Raw genomic sequence first — 5839 nt, 5'->3', positions numbered from 1 at the left:
TGTTCTCTCTGTCTCTTCCGTTCTCCTTCCTTTCTCTTCTGCCTTCGATTTCTCTTCCCTATCCCTCTTTCCTCCCGGTCTCTCGCCCTATCTCTTTACTTCTCTCTCACTGTCTCTCTCCTTTCTTATCCCTCTTCCAGGGTACCCTCTCTCCTATCTCTCTTTCTCTCTTTACAACTTCTCCCCTCTCCCCAATGCCTCTCCTTCCATCTCCTTCATCTTCCTCCCCCTCTCCTTTATCTCCCCCCTCCCCCTTCCTTGTCTCTTTCCCTCCATATTTTCTTCTTTCCTCTTCCTTCATCTCCCTTTCCCCTCCCCATTTCTCCAATTCTTTCCTCCTCACTCAGTTTTTCCTCTTTCTTGTCTCTCTTTCCCCCTCCCCCCTACTTCTGTCTTCTCTCAGCTCCACTCTTTCCATCCTCTCTAACTCTCACTCCACTATTTATTGTCTTTTTCCTATTCCAGATCATTTCAGTCATCCAGCATCACCCCTTGTGTGGTATTGTTTCTTCTGATAATCCTTTCTTCCCCTTTGGGGCCACTACTCACTTAAGCTTTATTATTAAGGGGGCATTCTTTCTCCCTACCAGCCCAAGTTCCACAAGCCAGAGGTAGAAATCCCCACATCTAAGGATATAAGCCTTCCTCACCTCCCTCCCAAAGTCAGCTCAAACCCAACTTTCCATGGTAGAAAGCCTCTATATTCTCCCACAGCCCTGGCCTTCCCTAGGCCAAATTACTTTGTATATACTTAAATAAGGGCTTGTAGTAGGTCCGGATAAAATGCAAACACCTTGAGGGCACTGACTGCTTTTTCTTTTCCTTTATATTTGTAATACATTGTCTAGTACCCAGCTCAGTCCTTAGTAAGAGATTCTGAAATACTTGTTGATTGATTGAAGACTTAGAGCTGCAAGGGCTTTAGATGTCTTTTAGTTCTCTTATTTTACAAAAGTGGAAACTGAGGTCCGGACTGGTGAAGTTGCTTAACAAAGTCAGGCTGGTAGTGAGTGGCAAAGCTGGGATTTCCTCCTTGTCTACAGAGCTCCTTCCGCTGTATTTAGTGGGGAGAGGGAGGACGTATCACCCATAAAGACCCAGAGACAGTCTCTGATTTCCACCTCCAGCATAGAGGAAGTCTTAGAAGGGACAACAGGAAATTGTTTTCAAGCTGGAGTTAAACAATATTCCAGGGCTGTCAACAAAACGTGCTGTAAGAGCAAACCTGGTGGAATGTAAAATCCTAGAGGACTAGATTGCTTCATTTTTTGTTTGTGTGTCCTGAATTTCACCCGCTGCTGCAGACACAGATTACAAGCTTCACTGGCCGATGGATGGATTGGATCACCCTCTTCTCGCTGGGTGGCATGCACCATTTCGCTTCCTCCTCCTCCTTTGAGAATCCATTCTGGATTCACCTGGGTTTGGGTGCTCTTTTCCTCAGTTTCCCCTCTGTAAAAGGACTAGGTGGCTTCTTAGGCTCTTGACAGCTACAGATCTTTGGATTTAGCCCAGCAAGTCCCAGAAAGGACTTGAACACCAAATCAGTGCTCTCATCTATCACAGCAGGCAGGCTCTGATCTCATCAGGAAAGGATACTGGAATTATGTTTATTACTACTTTACTTATTACTAATTGTTGGTTTCAGCTTTTTGGTACTGAGGACTCCAAAGGCCTATTTAATGCAATTCTGGTGGAGATCATAGTGATAAATAGAGGACTGAAGCAACTTCAAAGGCCATCTAGTTCTTCCCTTCCCCTGTTTTACAGATGGGGAAACTGAGGCCTCGGGAGGTTTTCTAAGGCCACTTTGGAAAGCTAGGATTTGAACCTGGGTCTTCCAGCTCCATCTTTCCACAGTGCCAGGTTGTCTCCTTCCCACCTTCCTGGCATTCATAGACACAAAGAGAGGACAAGCTCAGTCTTTCTCTGCTCAGCAGCTGTCTGACTCCTAATTCTCCATTTCATAGAGCAGCCCCAGCAAGCTGTTGGCATTCAAGGAATTTTGAATAATAATGATGCCTTTGAGTTAGAGTTTTGTTTTAAGACCTAGTGATTTTGCAAATCCAGGCAGACAGGTTTGAGTTGTAAAAACTGCCCTCCTTTTGACCCTCTCTTTTAACCACGCAAGAAGGGAAAGGGTCCTCATGAACTTCTAGTATGAACAGAGGATCCTTATTTGGTTGTATTAGTTTCTTCATAAATGTTTTATTCAGATTTGTATCAGCCTCTATAACATATCACCTGCCCCACTCCGTAACATATCTTGGCTGCCAGTGGCATGGATCACTGCCCCCAAACCAGCTATGTGACTTTGGACAAGCTGTATAAGCAAGCGTCCCTAGACCTTGGTTTTCCCCTCTGTAAAATAAGACGGTTATTCTTTGTAGTAGAGAGGTGGGGGTGGGGTGGGGGAAGGGGTGCCTGCCCTTGCCAAACATTACATAGGCTAACAGATGTCTTCCCTAATGGACCATAGAGATAATTTAGGTCAAGCCCCTCTTTTATAGATGAGGTACTGGGCACCAGAAAGGGATGGTAACTTAACTTGCCCTGAGCTAAGGTGGTAAGTAGCTAAAGTAGGAGTTGAATGCAGGTCTTCCAGACTGTATTAATTATTTCTGCTATGCCAGGCTGTCAAACAATTAGTCAAAAGCTAACTGTTTTTAGGTTAGTAGCGTCCTTCCCTTTCTCTGACACCTTATAGCTCTCATTTAGTGTGATCACAAATTTAGACCTGGAACTACCTAGTCAAGCCCTCTCATTGTATAGATTAGGGGACTGAAATTAGGTGACCCACTCACAATCACACAGTGTCTCTGGAATCAAATCTTTGGGGCATTTAATGGGTTTTTTTTAGCCACTTGACCCCTTTCTACCTCTCTAGCCTTCTGTGTACTTCTGTGTTCAGTTAGTCTGTCTGCATTCCTTTATCCTGGCAGTCCCTCATACCTTGAATGCTCTGGAGCCTCAGCTCCACCCCTTGGAATCCCCTCCCCCCCTTCAAAGTTCAGCTCTAGTGACTTCCTCTGCCACTCTTACCTTGTATCATTACACATGAGTGCAAGCACACACACATATAGATAGTAGATATTCAAGATATTTTATTTTATTCTGTAATTTAACGTTTTGGATATCTACATTTTAATTTAATATTTAAAATTTTAATTGTAAGTTATTTTAATTTATATATTTAAATATATTTAGTTTATCATTAACTTTATTAAAATACATTTACAGAGGTGGTAGGTGGCACAGTGAATAGAGCACTGGCCCTGCAGTCAGGACTTGAGTTCACATCCAGCCTCAGACACTTAAAAAAAAAAACCCTAGCTATGTGACCTTGGGCAAGTCACATAACCCCAGTTGCCCTCCAAAAAAGCAAAAAATTAAAAAAAAATACATTTACAACTATGTATATATCATCTACATGTCTGTATGTCTCTATATGTACACAGATATGTATATATACTTTGTATTATCTTGTGTATATATATTTTTGGCATGCTGTCTCTCTCTAAGCTCCTTGAGGGAGCTTTTGTCTTTGGATCATGAAATGGGTAAAACCTAGTGACTAATTATAATAATAGTGAGCATTTATATTGTACCTACTACATGCTAGGCACTGGGCTGAGGACTTTACACATTTTATCTTGTTTGATCCTCACAACAGCTCAGAGAGGCAGGTGCTATTATTATCCTTATTTTTCAGATGAGGAAATTGAGACAAAGAGAGGTCAAGTGACTTGACCAGGATCACACAGCTAGTAAGTATCTGAGACCTGATGTGACAAACTCTCTATCTACTGTGCCATCTAGCTTTGTAGTAGCAGTGATGGTTGAGGTGGCAGTGGTGGGAGGAGGAGGAAGAGCAGTATCAGTAGTAGTGGTGGTGGTAGTAGTAGTGGTAGTAGTAGTAGTGGTGGTGGTAGTAGTAGTAGTAGTAGCAGTATTAGTAGTGGTGGTGGTAGTAGTAGCAGTAGTAGTAGTGGTAGTAGTAGTAGCAGTATTAGTAGTAGTGGTAGTAGTAGCAGTAGTAGTAGTGGTGGTGGTAGTAGTAGCAGTAGTAGTGGTGGTAGTAGTAGTAGTAGCAGTATTAGTAGTGGTGGTGGTAGTAGTAGTAGCAGTATTAGTAGTGGTGGTGGTAGTAGTAGTAGCAGTAGTAGTAGTGGTGGTAGTAGTGGTACTACTAGTAGTAATGGTGGTAGTAGTGGTACTAGTAGTAGTAGTGGCAGTAGTAGTAGTAGTAGTAGTAGCAGTAGTAGCAGTAGTAGTAGCAGTAGTAGTGGTGGTGGTAGTAGTGGCAGTAGTAAGGAAAGCAGTTTGCTCAGGGCTCACCTCAGTACCTGATTAATTGGTTAAAGCATCAGTAGCAGAATTTGAACCTAGTTCTTTCTGACCTCAAGTGCAGGATTCTTGTCTTCTTTAGTAGGCAGCCTTAAGTTGAACACTCTTGCTTCTAGGAATATGAAGTCCCCTAAGTGGCTCAATGAAGAGACTGTTGGACTTGGAGTCAAGAATCCTGAGTTTTAATCCTGAACCTGACACTTACTCTCTGTGTGACTGGAGTAATTTCACCTCCGTCTGCCGCAGTAGCCTCATCTGTAAGAGGAGTATAATAGTAACAGCACCTACCTCCCAGGGCTGTGCTAAGGACTAGATAAGACAATTAGCCCAGGACAAACCCTAAAGGGTAACAGACATCCCAACTCTCATTAGGACCCTAGAACTCTGAAGAACACTGGCCAGCAGGATCCAATACAAACTAGAAGTCAGGATGGCCACTGATTCCTCCTTCTTGGCTGCCTGGTGGGGAGAGACCCGAGGCCACTCCAAGCCTCTGCTAGTACTTTAATGCTTGGGTTTTCTCTCTCTATATAACTTGCTTTGTACATAATTGTTTCTGGGCAGCTAGGTGGCTCAGTGGATAGAGTGCTGGGCTTGGAGTCAGGAGGACTCATCTTCCTGAATTCAAATCTGGCCTCAAACACTTTCTAGCTGGGTGACCTTGGGCAAGTCATTTGATCTTGTTTGCCATCTGGTTGAACACCCCTACCCCCATTTTGTAGATGAGCAAACAGAGGACTAGAAGGGTTTTATGAGTAGTACATGACAGAGCTGAGACTTAACCTCAGAGAGACCTGGGCTCACATCCCACCTCTCACAGTTGATATATGACTAGAGCAAGTCACTTAATCTTTTTAAATCCCAGTTTTCCCATCTGTAAAATGGGGATAATAATTCCAGTAGTAACTACCCTAATGGGATATCATGAGGATCAACTAAGGTACTGTATATAAAACACTTCATAAATTTTTTTGAAACTGAGTTTTACTATCTCAGGCTTGAAGTACAGGAGCTGCTTATGGTCAGATCCTCCTCCTGACCAGGGCAGGAACATTGACCAGTTCCATTTTTCCAACCTGGGAATCAATCCTCCAACATGGTAGCCCTCACTGCCAAGGCTCACCGTTTTGATGCCAGACAATGCAGACACTAGATTGGTTTTTAGCCCTAGATCTGCTCAGAATTCCTGAGCTCAAATGATCCACCACCCTCAGCCTTCCCAGTAGTAGGGACTACAGGAATATTTTGTCATGGTCGGCAGTTTTGCAGTCTTTGAAAGAAGTTTGTGTTAATATTGTTATTCTTGTTGGAGTTAATTTCATCCTTTTCATCTTTTTTATGAAATTCAGATAGAAATGGTCCTGAAACAACCAATCAGCAAACATTTACTGAGGCCTTACTAACTGCCAGATACTGTGTATGCAAAGCTGTGTGAATGGAAAGACAAAGGAAAGAAAGAAAGAAAAAGGAAGAAAGGAAGAAAGGAAGAAAG

The 5839-nt window shown here is 43.0% G+C and overlaps 1 long non-coding RNA gene across 1 annotated transcript in view; it reads left to right on the top strand.

The window, feature by feature from the left end:
- LOC138164871 (uncharacterized) overlaps window positions 1-5839 on the top strand; it is a 6158-nt gene that overhangs the window by 262 nt on the left and 57 nt on the right. The window contains exon 2 of the long non-coding RNA XR_011169205.1: window positions 5697-5839. This exon is cut by the window's right edge and continues 57 nt beyond it. This is a non-coding gene — a long non-coding RNA (uncharacterized lncRNA). The remainder of the gene's footprint in view (window positions 1-5696) is intronic.

This window comes from Petaurus breviceps, unplaced genomic scaffold (genome assembly GCF_028583685.1).
Source record: "Petaurus breviceps papuanus isolate PSGF00001 unplaced genomic scaffold, PetGlider_PUasm1.0 207, whole genome shotgun sequence".
In the NCBI taxonomy this organism is placed as follows: domain Eukaryota; kingdom Metazoa; phylum Chordata; class Mammalia; order Diprotodontia; family Petauridae; genus Petaurus; species Petaurus breviceps.
This window is presented reverse-complemented; position numbering and strand designations above follow the sequence as displayed.